Below are 14,972 nucleotides of genomic sequence, written 5' to 3' on the forward strand. Positions count from 1 at the left end.
TCTCCCCCGTCCCTCTTCTCAGCTGTTTCTCTTTCCCTCTTTCTTTCTCCCCTTCTTTCCTCCAGTCAAGTCTGTCCCGTATTCAGTAAGTGAAAATAAAATAAACAATAAAAGGTGAATCAAATGGACCATTATGGCAAGGCTGGGATGGTCAGTTTGGTAAAGTAAATCCGTTGGGCATCTTTCTTTGCCTTTAGACAACAATTCTGATGCAAAAGAGCCAAACGGGACAGGCAAAAAAAAAGAAAAAAAAGAAACAATGATGACGTCAGAGGGCGAGACAGCTGGAGAGGTTTTTTTTTAACTTATTTTCAAAATAAAGGTTTAAATATTCAAGACCTTAGTGAAGCTGTAAAGAGAATATAAATCCACGTTCATGTTCACTGTAAGAGAGGCCATTATGAACAAAGCAGTGACACCAGACCCACGCAGGAAACAGTTTAATATACACATACACTACAAACATCTGGGCTGCATCACTGGAGACAGCTGCTGAACTGGTTTCTTTCAGTCTGGGAGGAAAACAGCTGGAGGTGAGAGAGGGAGGGTGACCTACTTCCCCTCTGCTGCACCAGCACTCAGGCAGGAGGGATCTACTCTTTGAGAGTGCTACGAGCTGGCTGTTCCAATATCAGAATGCTTTTTGTTTATTTATACCGGTGCTTTACACAGTTTCATTTACATGATGATTTCTCTAATGGTCAGAACAATTACCACCACTGTGTAGATAAGGACCTCTCCCCCACCTTCCATCCACCAAATTACAAGTTTTTGTGAAATAATTTGTGCAAAGTAAAGCAAGCATCCAAAATAAAACCAGGACGTTAAAACTCTTAACAGCACCTGGGACGTCCTGAAACAGCTCAGTTAGAAGGCAGCTGTAGGTTTAGGTTTAGTCACATTAAAAGACAAATATCATCTGATTTGGTTTATTACACAATTTGAAGCATAAAAGAAATAAAAAGGATGCAAAGACAGATAAAATCAGACTGTAGTCGTGTGACTGCTGAACACGCAGCTTTTCCTGTTTCACTGCTTTAAATGAAGCCTTTACTCCGTTTCACAGAATAGCGCTCCCATCACTTAACTGTTCTTGAGTTTGAGAGTTTCTGCTGTACGAGCATCTTGTGCTAGGACAGACAGAAAGTTGCCATGGAAACAGTCCACCTTTCACATGGATTTCTCCTTTTTCCGTGTTTCACATGAATCCGGCTTCTCGCCTGTGTGGGCTCTCACGTGGACGCTCAGGTGAGAGCGAGACAAAATTCACCTGTGTGGATTCTGTCCTTCCCACAACCATCACAGTTTACAGGCTTTTCACCCGTGTCAGAGTTACACCGACTCTCTGATGGGGGGGGAACCTCCTGCTGTCACTTCTGTTTCTAATTTTCCCGAGTCTGCACTCCTGCCTCCTTCCAGATCCTGGCTCTCAGCTCCAGCAGAGCTGTGACAGAGGAGCTGCTCCTCGTCTCCTCCTGGTTCACTGTGCTCTCCTTCCTCAGCAGCAGTCACCATGAAGGTATCCGTCTCCTCCTTCAGTCCCAGCTGCTCTCCCTGCTGACTGCTGCACAGTTCCTCCTCTTCCTCTTTAATCTGTGGAGCTTCTGATTCCTCCTGGTCCACACTGGAGCTCCTCTCCTGGTTAGTGAGGGCACACGCTGCTGTGGGACGTCTGGAGGAACAAAGAGAGAGGAGACAAAGGTTACTTATGTAAGCAAAAAATAGATCCAAAAACTCAGAGCAGAGTCCAGTTCTGACACTCAGCCAGTGTGTGTGATTCAGCAGGCTCTCGGTGTTGGGTTAAAGGGTCACTCTTATATATTTACAGTTAAAACCATTATCAGCATTATGAGTTTATAAGCACATTTAAAAACAACACAGGTTGAACAAAGTGCTGCACAAACTAAAGCGAACACACACAAAGAGAACAAAACAGAGTCCCAGTTAGAAGCTGCTGAGTAAAGATGTGTTTCAGACAGAGTTTAAAAATGTGGAGTGTTGGAGAGACGCTAACTGAAGAGGCAGACTGTTCCAAAGTTTAGGCACAGCAATCGTAAAGTCTCGTCTCCTCTGAGGTTCAGGCTGCTGCTAGGAACAATCAGAAGCAACTTATCAGCGGACCTGAGAGTTCTGTTTGGAGTATTTTCAGTTAGAAGATCAGAGAGGGACAAGGAGGCCAATCCATTTAAAAACAAGCAATAAAATCTTAAAATCAATTCTACAACTACAGGAAGCCAGTGTAAACGAGCCAAGACTGGGAAATATGGTCGTTGTTGAGTCTGTGTTTCCACAGGCCCCGCTAGTTTAGAGACTTATTCCTCATGAAGAACAAATCAAAACAGAACATCTTCAACTGCTCTTTAACTCGCTAACGAGGGAAGCCTTGGTCAGAACCAGGCGGTGGAGCATAATGCTCATCACCTGTCTCTAGCCCAAATCCTTCAAAGAGCAGCTCTCCTCGCAGCTATTTATTGACATGACAGTTACAATACACAATAGTTTACACAAGATCCTCTGTTATGGATTCAAATATTGGGGATGGAGACAGGAGGAAAAACCACAATAACAACACTGGTCCGGTCGGGTTCAGTCAAACAATGATTTTAATGATCACACGCGTGGGAGATGGACACTGATGCAGACAGCCTCAGATCTCAAAATGGTGGAGCATTGCTCAAACTCTTATAGTCTCTAGTAGCCCCCACCTAATCATAAAAGCCTAAACATTCACATTCCTTCTCTCACGGCGCCTAAGCTACGACCTTGGCTCCCTCTTTATCTGCTCCTGCTGAGATGGAGCAGGAAGCTCCAGCATGTTCTGTTCTCTGCTAATCAGACAAATAAGGCGATGACTTTCTGCGAACAGTATTTCTTATAACTCAGCAGTATAATGCATCATAAAACAACATCATTCATTCACAATAAATCAGCAGTCTAATGTAATGTAAATCAGTCTAACAAATGCAATAGTTATCAGCTTCTTCTAATTCAGGAGAATAATGCAAACTAAAACTACATAATAATTCACAATCTTTAATTAGGGGTCTAACATGGCATAAAATACTATTATAATCCCACACCTCCCACCCTAAAACCCCCAAATGGATCTAGGACAAGGCACTATGTGTGTGTCCTTCTGATCACCAAAAGGATCATAAAAGCAGGACGCTTACAACACAAGAAAAAGATCTTTCAGATAGAATGTATCTGCAATAAAACCTCCCCCAGCACCGAGTGGCTGGAGAGGTGGTCAGAGACAAAGGAATGTCTTTGATCTTATAGTTTGAACTTAGACAAATTTAAGAAACACAATGACAACATTCAACAATTTGACGTAACAGTCGTGTTTACGAGTGCCTGTGAGGAGTCGAGCTGCAGCATCCTGAACTAGCTGCAGATGAGACAGCAGAGCTGATACCAGAATAAAGACTGTTGCAGCCGTCAAGCCTGGATGAAATGCATGCGTGGATCACTTTCTCAAAGTCAGCTGATGACATGATGTTCATAATTTTTCCAAAGGCCCTGAGCTGGAAGGAGCTGGCTCTTACAACAGAATTTATTTGTTTGTCAAATGAAAAACTGCCATCAAAGAGAGTTCTGGACTTTTCCAGAGCGCCAAGGTCAACCTTAAGAGAAGAACGAGGGTCAGAAGGTCTAAATAGTACGATCTCAGTATTTTGACCGTTTACATTCAAAATATGTAATGCCAACTATGATTTCATGTCATCAAGGCAGTCCAGCAATTTTTAAAGAGTCTGTAGATTTTTTTTAAAAAGGAAAGTAGATTTGAGATTCATCGGCGTAACAGTGAAACGACAGTCAGTCAGTCGGTGCTCTGTCTGTGTGTCGTCACAGTTCACGGTGCTAATGTGGGCTACACGTCTGTGCTTCATGCCTCAGATGGAACTATCACAGTGTAAGAGAGAGATTCTCCGTGCAGTAAATGTAACACATGACTGGGTCCATGACACAACTGTGTTACAGAAGTCGAATGTTAACTTTAACTGGAAACCAGCCTGGAGACCTGAGACCTGCTGTCAGTCTGCTACAAACAGAGTGAACTGAAGACGCTGAGTCACATCAAACATCAGAACGAAGTCAGAGAAACCACATCACTGACTCGTGTGTACAACTCACACTGACACACACTTCAATGCTACAAACACTTTAGAATCAAAGAAATCACATGAAAGTCATCGATGTTGGTGGCAACATGACGGCTGTGTGGTCTGGACTGAGCTCGATAAAAGAAAACTATGAGTATGTAAAACATTTATATTCTACACTAGGGCTGGGCCATATTATACCGTTCACGGTAATACCGGTATAATGTTAGGCAACGATAGGAAAATGAAATATTGCGATAGAATATGAGTAAAACGCGCATGCGCAGTGCCTTTGTTTTCATACGCACATGGCCGATTGTTGAGTGAAACAGATGAACCAGAATTGGTTTGTAAAAATGGTGCAACTTCCGTGATGTGGAACTGGTTTGGTGTTTGTCCGTCAGATACACGACAAAGCACATTTTTTTGCAGAACATGCAAGCGGCCGTCGTTATTGTCGGACTAAGATGCTCTTAAATCTGGGAGTAATCTGGGTCCTAAGCTCCGTATACTTCAGGTCAAACGAACACTGCAGCATCACTGAGAGTTTAAAATTGTCTAAATTCTTTCATCTTTAATAAAACGATCAGCATTGCTGCTTTACCAGGTGTAACTATGAAGTTTAACTTCCAGGCATCCATGAAAACAAAATTTATTACATTTAACGGAGTTAGAAGTTAGCAGGAAGCTAGCGGAAGTTAGCTCGCTAGTTTCGCTAGTTACCTAAGCATGATATAGCATGTTCTGACTGAGAGATTTCTGAAAAAAATCAAACGTACAGCTCTGCTATCACTTCCAACATAAATGAAGACAGGAAACTAAACAGCAGTGACGTTTGTAGGGTTACTGAAGTTGGGCTAGCTGGTATATAATGATGTGCTACGTGATCGCTAGCGACACAGCTATGTTAGCATAACATAAACAGTGAAGCTGGAGGACGAACACTAACACTTTTCCACTTATAAAAGTTAACGTTAAGGTTCTTCATGGTTAGAGACAAATGCAATCGCATGGCAGGATGCTGTAAACGGACCAAACTTCAGTCAGGAGAACAACTGAGATAATCCATCCACAATACGAGGTTAGTCATTAATATACTGCAACAACATGGGAATAGAGCAGCTGCCAGAGAATTCAACATTAATGAATCAATGGTACAGAAGTGGAGGAAGCAAGAAGAATGAGTTTAATAAAGTTTGATTTATCTGACTGCTTTGTTTCGCTTAATGTGCCTTATAATCCCGTGCACCTTATGGTCCGAAAAATGTGTACTGCACACTGCAGGTTAATGTTGCAAAGCAGCTCTTTTTAACTTCAGTGGATATTATACATGGTTATGCTCAGGATATGTCAGCCCATTTCTACTGGAAATGCCTTTTGGTTTAACTTTCAGCAAGGAATTTGCATTTGCACTGTTACATTTTTATAAAGCTTTAATGTACATAAAAACCAGCTTCTTGTTTAAGTGAAAATAAATGGAAGGTTGTCTTTTTGTGCTAGTAATGTTGTGGAGTTGTATTTTGTCTCGCATCAATTATATCGTCGGTTATATCGTTATCGCAAATTTTCAAATATATATCGTGATAAATATTTTTGGCCATATCGCCCTGCTCTAGTCTACACTTTAATAAATAATATATATGTATTTATAGTTACAAAGTGAGCTTTGTTTTAATGACACTGGCAAAAGCGCTCGTCCAGGATTCTGAATGTTTCACAGTGAGCGAGGAGGCCGTCACACTGGACCTGCTGCAGCCCCTCAGCTCATCCTGAAACATGATGTTTTAGCTCCTTTATCCTTTAATCCAACTTCACTGTGATTGGCCACCTTTTGAAAACAGCAGGTCTGAAGCGCAGGTGGGGCTGCTGTGCACTTTAGACGACCCTATCAGGGCTATCTGCTCGCTCTGATCATGCTGTTCTGATCTGTTCATGCGGAGTTCATTCAAACCAGCAGAGAATCACACACTGCTGCTGCATGCTGGGCGATACCTGTGTGTTCATCGTTGGTGCTGCACTCAAACTCCATGAAGGTATCCGTCTCCTCCTTCAGTCCCAGCTGCTCTCCCTCCTGACTGCTGCACAGTTCCTCCTGTTCCTCTTTAATCTGTGGAGCTTCTGGTTCCTCCTGCTCCACACTGGAGCTCCTCTCCTGGTTCCAGAGCTGCTGTTCAGGGAGAACCTCCTCCTCCTCCGCACAGACACGCTGCTGACAGAAGTACTTATTTTTATTCGAAATAAGTACCACGTGGAACCTTCAGAGGCTCACACACCCTCCGTGCCTTTAAATAAATGTGTGTGTTGAGCAGCTGCTCAGTCTGATTGTAGAGCAGCGTCCACAGAAATGTGCGCTGTTAGCTTACCGATGAACTGTGCGATCACTGCGGAACGTTTCTGTTATTATAGACATTTATGTGAATTTACCTTCAGCTGTGCTGTAAGCTCAGACCTGCTCTGTGAGGCTCCTCATCACCAGAGTCTTCCTCAGACTCCATCATCTCCTCCTCTTCCTCGCTGATAAACTCTCTGAGACGCTGAACAGCAGACATGTTACTCCAACAGCTAGCTGCTAGCAGGAGGAAAGCTAACGGTACTTCTGCTTTTTCTTTGTTTACTTCCGCCCGGTGTCACAGTGAAGTTCCGGCGAAGTAGAACCGTTAACATGAAGTTCCGCTGGAAACATTTCCAGGTCGGACTGAATATTTACTCCTGAATCATAAACATGATCATCAATCATCAATGTTCACTTCAGTGAGTAAGACACACATTCACACAGTATTTTAAAGTGAAAACAAATTGCAACGATTTAATCTTAATAACTACAGAACACAGAAAACACTCAATGCTTGACAATAGCCCAACGCCCAGTGGCAGGTTCATGCCACAGCAGCCAGAAAGCATGAATCCAGCTGTGCCAGTCAGTCTTTATTTACTAAGTACAAGACGAAATCCAAAAGTATGAATCACAAAGGAAAAAAAACACTGGAGGTTTCTGAGTTTGTGCTGAAAGCTGTAACATGTATTGTGGTTTGGTTTTGGTGTTTGTAACATGCAGAGATATGAGAGGAGGAAGAGGCTGAAGGAGGAGCAACACTGTCACAGAGCAGAAAAGGACTCCCACTGTCAGATACATTCAATATGTGAAGCATACAGAACAGAGTGTGTGGAAGATGCTGTCACTGCATTACTGGCTCATGTTTCCTTTGTTTGTGATCACACTAACAGGTCGGTTAAAGCAGGAAGAAGAAATGTCTTTAAAGGATCTGTTTGCTAGAAATCACTGGAACAGGCGCTCACAGTTTAACATCGTCTTTAACAACATTTATCTCTTCCTTTAGGTGTCAGCTGTGATCAACTCACTGCAGTCAAGGATGAAGAGTCCACTGTAGAAGGAAACACTCTCACTCTGTCCTACACTTATTCCCAAGATGCAGATCTCAATGATAATTTCTTCTGGTATCGACAATATCCAGGGAAACCGCCAGAGTTCCTGATCCACATATCAGGGATGAATATTTCAAGAAAGTCAGAGTTTCTAAAATCAGCTGCAAGATTCTCCACAAAACTGTCTGGAAAAAACCGTCTGAACCTTCAGATCTCCTCTGCTGCAGTGTCTGACTCTGCTGTGTACTACTGTGCTGTGAGGCCCACAGTGACAGGAAACAGCAAAACTCTGTACAAAAACCTTTGGAGCAAAGACAACAGAATACTCCACAACATCCACTAGAGGGAGCCACACACTGTTAAACTGCTCTGGATTGTGAGGAAACATAAGAGTCTTTGTAGTTTGAATGAAATTGAAAAATGTTTGAAGGATAAAACAACAGTAAGTCTTTAACATAATCAGTTCTTGTGGCCTCAGCAACAATGTTCTCACCTCGTCCTCTGGTATAATGCATGAACATCAGCCTCTGGTTTAATGTCAGGAGCAGCAGCACCGACACTGCAAAGCAGAGCCCTGAAGGAGCGAAGCAGCAGAGTCCTTACAAACCCACAGTAACACCCACACACACAGACAGCGACTCAGTTTGCACCTCATTTCTGTCACACTGAAGCCCTGCAGACACCTGAAGGCAGCAGGACACATGTTGATGAATGTGTGGACAGAGCGCTCTGACATGACGCATGAACCCCTCTGTGGTTCGCCTCATTAAACCCCTGCAGATGACGCCAGGCTGCTTCAAAGCCCGTCTGCACAAAGAGCAGCAGCTCATCTGTACATAAAGCAAACACACCTGCTGAAGCTCACAGTCTCAGTTATTCTATTTATTTTAATATTTTCTTTAGTCCGTGCTGCACTGCTACACCTGATGTGGGTTCCCCACCTGTAGAGCTGCCAACTGTCCCGTTTAGTGACCTGCAACGTCACATACAGTGCATATTTACACTGTGGTCCTGGGTTGCTGTCTCAGTGTTTTGAGTTTATTGTTATTATTTTCTAGTTTCTTCTGTTTCGAATTAGTTCTTAGGGTTTGAGTCTTTAGTGTTTCTGTCGTCCCTACCTGTGTCCTCTCCGGTGTCCTGTTCGTGTCTCTGAGATTATGTTTGTAAAACAGTCTGTGCATTTCCTGTTTTGCTTTGTTCAGCTGTGCTCCCCTCCTGTGTGTCACTCCCTCATTGCCTTGTGTGTATTTATAGTGTGTCTGCCTCTGTTTGTCGTCGCTCCGTCTGTGTGTTTGGTCCTCGCATCTCTCTGCTCTCCTTTCCCTGCATGGCTTCATGTTTTCAGCTTTGTTTATTAGTGTTCCCAGTTTAGGCTTTAGTTGCTCCCTGCTCCTTATTTCCTGTTTTTGTACTTTACTTTCATTACAAATAAACACTCACTCGCACCCCAGCCAGTGCCTGCATTGTGGATCCTTTTCTCATTACACCACACGACTGCAGCCCCAGCTGTGACAAACACTAAGCTCAGCTGGTTGCGTGTTGTGCGTCTGTCCCTTATTTATAAGGGGAGGTTGTGGCTCACGTGGTAGAGCAGATCAGCTACTAGTTCGATATCCTTGGGCAAGATACTAACCCCAAATTGCCCTCCCATGCATCCATTGGAGTGTCAGTGTTTATTAGTTTGCACTTGAGTTTAGAAGTGCTTGTATGAGTGGGTGTGAATGAGGCGTGTTGTTTGAGAAAAGCGCTGTATAAGAATCAGTCCATATTTGATGGTTAACCCACCTGCCAAATCTCACTTTATCCCCAGGATAGAATCAGCCACATGTGGCAGCTGGTTTAGTAACTCTGAGTCCTGGTGCTGCTACAGTCGACTGCTTTAACTTTTATGGTTTACTTTTGTTCTTTTCACTTATTGTTTCACTGCAGCTCCTCTGTTCTTTCTTTGCTCTGTGTTAAAGAAAAATACAGCTTCATAAATCCAAATCATTTAAACCGTGATCAAAGCTTTTCAAGTCTCACTTTAAGCATGAGAAGCATTAAGTAGCTCAGTGATGGAGAACATTTGGCTCGTTGTCCTTGCACACAGTGCAAAGTGCTCCGTCCTCCCTCCTCACAGTGATTCAAATGCTGCTAACAGTCTGTGAACCAGGAGGAAGAGGAAGTGAGAGAAGTGAGACTCAAAGAGGAGACAGAGGGCGACATCATCCAGTAGGCGGGGCTCTCCTTCTGCACTGTGTTCAACCATTGTGTCAATAATAAGTGCTGCTGTGAAGAGAACAATTCTCAGACTGAATGTTGAACATCAGCTAGTTTCTCCTGTTGATTTAAACCTTGTTGTACAGATGGAACATTGGCTGTGGATTATTCTTGCTGCTCTTTTCTTTGGTGAGATACAAACATCAACATGTTTCCTCTGCTTAAATAAATGTGTGAGTCTGATTAATGGTGACTTTTTAATCATGTTTATTGATCCATCTCTTCCTCTGCATGTTCTGTTCTTCCTCAGAGTGTAAAGGAGAAGACAAAGTGATCCAGGAACAAGGAGATGTCATTGCTGCTGAAGGAGACACAGTTACACTTGGATGTAGATATGAAACATCTGATCCATTTCCATATTTGTTCTGGTACAAACAAGAAATAAACAACTTTCCAAAGTATGTTTTAAGACGTGACACTACAGGAACAGAAGATAATGATCAGGAGTTTCCAAAAGACAGATTTGATGCTAAAATCAACAAAGCAGAAAAGTCAGCTCCTCTGAAGATCCAGAAGCTGCAGTGTCTGACTCTGCTGTGTACTACTGTGCTGTGAGGCCCACAGTGACAGGAAACAGCAAAACTCTGTACAAAAACCTTTGGAGCAAAGACAACAGAATACTCCACAACATCCACTAGAGGGAGCCACACACTGCAGTTTGTTAGGAGACAGTGTAGATTTTTCATCACGAGATACGGCTGTGTTAAATAACACAAGGTTTACACCTGCCCACTGGTAATTTGTAGCCCGTGTGTGGAACATCCACCTCAGTGGGCTCAAAATTAAAACAGTTTTATCTCGGAAACAAATGTTCAGCTGCTCCCATCACAAACCATCAGTTTAATGTGTTGCTGCTTGATCTGTGTTTCAGCAGAGGAGGAAAGAGCCTCAGATAAAATACAATTCTTCTCCTAAATGCAACTTTACATTCCAGCTGTAAATGATGGATGACTTTAAAGATCATTTTCAGTAATAATCATTCATTGTGCCAGCTCACATTGTGGTACTTTATGGTGGGTTTTATGAGTTGGTGTGGAGAAGCTGCTCTCACCTGCTCCCTGATTGAGAAGTGATCCCACAGTCGTTCCACGTGTCTGAGGTTTCATGCCTTTCCTCAGACTGTGGACCTTTTGCTTGTTAGCTAATGTGTAATACATGAAAGTTCACTTTCATCTCCGGCACCTGACATCCAGAGACCTACCAAAAGTTTGATCTTTGCTATGACAGTGGAAGTTATTGTTCTAAAAACCGTTGCAGAGACGTTGGAGAAAAGCTTTCCTGCACGTCTGTACTGTTTCGTTCATTTAAAGTGAGTCCAAACCTGTTAAACCTGCTTTCAGAAACCGCAGCTGCTGTGTCGTCACTCAACTGCCACTAGAGGTCACTGTGTATCTGAAGTTTGACTAACTTGCTCCCGGAGGCTTAACTGAGGTCAGAGGTCACATTTTCATCCATCTTTGTTCAAGAGGAGTGAGGAGCTTCCAGAGGGAGGAGATCCAGCAGGGACAGTTTGGTGCAGAAGTCCAGGAGAAACAATCTGACATGATGCATGTTTGCATTTGAAAGCAGACGTCTCTGCTTGTTCCTAATGTTTGAACACTTTCAGCCATTTTGGGTTTTTTGTGTGAGATCACAGGTTTAGTGTGGAGAGTGATTTCCAACCAAGTGTTTTAACCTAATGTTAGATTGTCATTGATTATTATAGATCTAATTATTAAGTACACAAGTATGTTTTATTCACAATATAGCAGTGAGGACAGTACAAGGTACACTTCTATACATGAACATATAGTTTCACTTTCAGTAAACTATATTCAAATCATTATGGCTGTAATGTTTTCATGTTTCAGGTAAAACAGGACATAATATTTTGTCAAAGTAGATGTTTTTCTCCAAAACACAGTTTTTAAAAATTCTAATAAAAAATCTCCCTGCTCTCTGAAAGATGAATTAAGGATTAATCATCTATTTATAAGGAGATCTGCAGTTTATGATTCAGTGTCAACACTTTCTGTGAGGGAAGTTAAAATATGACTGACTATGACTGTTTTAGGACCAGATATTCATGTGTGATATTAGATATTCACTGAGGTTCAGCAAAATCACCAGAATAAGGAGCCGTGTGATGCACTTATTTAAACTCTTCACAAAAACTCATCTTCACAATTAAAGAATGTAGGTAATAGAAACAATGAGAAATAAAAACTACAATCGTCACAGTTTTCATACTCATCTTTTTTCAGAGTCACTGTGGGGCCTCACTCGTGCATAAATGATGAACATTATTCGAGTCGGACCATATTTAGGGTAAAGAAACAATAACGAGCAACTAACACGTTTCCTTGTGTTTTTGTTCTGGTTGATTTTAGACTCAAGATGCAAAGATTATGTAATGATTTTTGGTCTTATTTGGAGAATTCTTATAAGTAGTAAGAGACTCATCGGCGATTAGTTGTCATATCCAGTTAATCCCACCAGGTGTCACCATACTAATAGTTATTAGTGAGAGGTTTGAACTAATAAGCAGAACAATACATTTCTATGTAAGTGTATATCCATTACATTTTCTTTGATCTATAAAACACACAACACTCACACACACACGTCAGTCTATTCACACCTACAGGCCAGTGGACACTCTTTCAATGATGAGGATGTAACATCCTGGACAGGGAGGAACGTCTGTTATGTGTAAACACAAATCTTGAGTTCATCCCTTGAATTAAGAACCTTTCTAGTGTTTCACTGAGTCGTGTGGCATCTTTAAGAGGTCTAACAAACAAAGAGCAATTCTCTGAAAATGGTCAGGCCCGAGGACGAGACTGAAAACAAGTGAAAAAGCTGCCGATGTCCAGGGGAAAACTTGAAATTACAACTTTCAGCTCCACTGTTCAGAGCTGTGGAAAAAAAGACTAAAACTGAAGACTAACAGTTTACTTTCACACAAAGTCTGTTGTTAAAATAAATTCAAAAGAAATTTGTGGGACATAAAACATAACATAAATTAATCACAGGAGGTCACTCACCTGATGTCCAAGTTAAGTAAGCTCATTTCTGCCACTCAGGAGCAAGACCTGGGGATACTTAAACGTCTGCACTCTTGGCAGCAACTCTTCGCTGACCTAGAGTGGGCACCCCATCCATTTCCACCTGAGAACCATTGCCCTTCAGACGTCCTCCTTGTTTTGCTTTTTTGTCATGGGACATAAGGGTTGATTAGAAGCCTTTGTTCACTGCTTTGGGCACTGCTTAGCTCTAAGGAAAATAAAATATTCACTCAGTCGATGACTTTAATTTTTCTTAACTAAGTCACTAACATCAAGGATACCTATTAAACGTATCTGTGACTTTGATGAAGTTGAAGGTTGTATAAACATATAAGAAATAAATAATTACTATTTATTGCTTATATGTTTACTTCTGAAATAATTTCCACCGCAGCACGATGGCACGGTGGTTAGCACTGTTGCCGCACAGAAGGTCATGAGTTCAATTCCACCATCAGGCCAGGGTCTTTCTGTGTGGAGTTTGCGTGTTCTCCCCGTGTTTGCGTGGGTTCCCTCCGGGTACTCCGGCTTCCTCCCACCATCCAAAGACATGCAGTTTGTGGGGATAGGTTAATTGATTAATCCAAATTACCTAACTGTGTGTTAGCCCTGTGACAGACTGGCGACCTGTCCAGGGTGTAACCCGCCTCTCTAGGGTTTCTCTCCCCTGTGTGTCATGTAGGTGTTTAGCTCATTGCTTTGGCAATAATGTGTCTTTGATATCTTATGTGAATGCTTCACTGTTTTTATGCATTTAAACCTTTTTTCACAGGTGTTCCCAGAGTAAAGTTTCACACATGTGAGTGTTAAAATGAATAATCAAATCATCAATCAATGAAACTTTTCCAATTTTTTGCAAGAATGCTGCTTCACACTAATCTTAAATCGTTGAGATCTGATGTTTTGATGCTTTGATACATGTATATTTCTTGTCACTGGTGTGGTATGGAGTTTGCTTTTACAGATTTTCTCTGAGATCTTTCCAGGGGTATGGTTTCTTAGTTGTTCATCCATATGATAAAATCACCAGTTTTCACACATTTTTGGGCTTCGAAGAATCTTTGATGTGTGTCATTTGATGTGCATTTTTTTTTTTTTTTACAGATTTTACAGATTTTATATTAGTGGAGGTTATTGTAGCTGGCCCTGAAATTCTTGGAAAGATGTTGTCTAGCCAGATTATTACTCTGGAATGAATTACCCTGGCCTCCAGTAACACTGTGAGCAATCTTGGAGTTGTTCTTGAGTAGGATATGTCCATCAATGTGCATATTAAACAAATGTGTAAGACTGCTTTCTCCGTTTGTGCAACATCTCCAAAATTAGAAATATCCTGTCCCAGAGTGACGCTGAAAAACTAGTTCATGTGTTGTGCCCTAAAACCAGGGAATTAGTGAAGGGAGATGAATGAAGACACTGACACGTAGGTCTTGTTTTCAGTCATCTGCATAAAGTATCAGTTTCAAAAGTTTGTTTGTTTGTTTGTTAATTTATTTTGATTATGTAAAAATATACAAAGTTCATTTAATTCAATTCAATTCAATTCAATTCAATTCAATTCAATTCAATTCAATTCAATAAAACTTTATTGATCCTGAAGGCTTTAGCAAAGAAAATAAGAGAAAAAAATGGTATACAAACCCCCCCAATACATTTCAACATTGCTTCACTTGTTCTGATTCAGTTACATATCGAAAAAGAGTTTGAAGGACACGCATATTTAATCCCACCCCTTCACCATAAGTTATCAGTTAGTATTTCATCAGCTTCCTTACTGATATAATCTGCAGTAATATTAACAAACATATTTCTGATATAATATATACAGCACACCATAAAACTTCCTAAACAGAAATATTCGCTGAATTTCATCAATTTCCTTTCATTATAACTCATGAACATCACATCTGTTTAACTCTTTGAGCTGCTTTATGTTTTATACGTTGCTTCGGCTCCAAACTCAAACTGTTCCACAGCTTCGCTCCACTCACAGAAATAAAAAGGCTTTTTCAAAATCCCTTAAATTATAACTTCCTTGTATGCCGACACGTTTTTAGACAGTTTAATAGGATTGTGTGGTCAACACTACCAAATGCTGCACTCAGGTCTAGAAGAATTAAAACGGTACTTTTTCCAGAGTCAGCGGCTAAAAGCACATCATTGAACACCTTCAGTA

The 14,972-nt window shown here is 41.4% G+C and overlaps 1 long non-coding RNA gene across 2 annotated transcripts; it reads right to left on the reverse strand.

The window, feature by feature from the left end:
• Positions 1–423: 423 nt before the first annotated feature.
• On the reverse strand, positions 424–6,635 carry LOC113010379 (uncharacterized). 2 transcript variants are annotated; one of them, XR_003270320.1, is made up of 3 exons: positions 6,531–6,635; positions 6,099–6,312; positions 424–1,672 (listed from the first exon to the last, which is right to left on the reverse strand). It is a non-coding gene; the product is annotated as an uncharacterized LOC113010379 (long non-coding RNA). The 2 variants fall into 2 exon arrangements; XR_003270319.1 differs by having other exon boundaries at positions 6,099–6,315.
• Positions 6,636–14,972: the final 8,337 nt, after the last annotated feature.

The sequence above is a fragment of the Astatotilapia calliptera genome, chromosome 18, assembly GCF_900246225.1.
Source record: "Astatotilapia calliptera chromosome 18, fAstCal1.2, whole genome shotgun sequence".
Lineage (NCBI taxonomy): Eukaryota > Metazoa > Chordata > Actinopteri > Cichliformes > Cichlidae > Astatotilapia > Astatotilapia calliptera.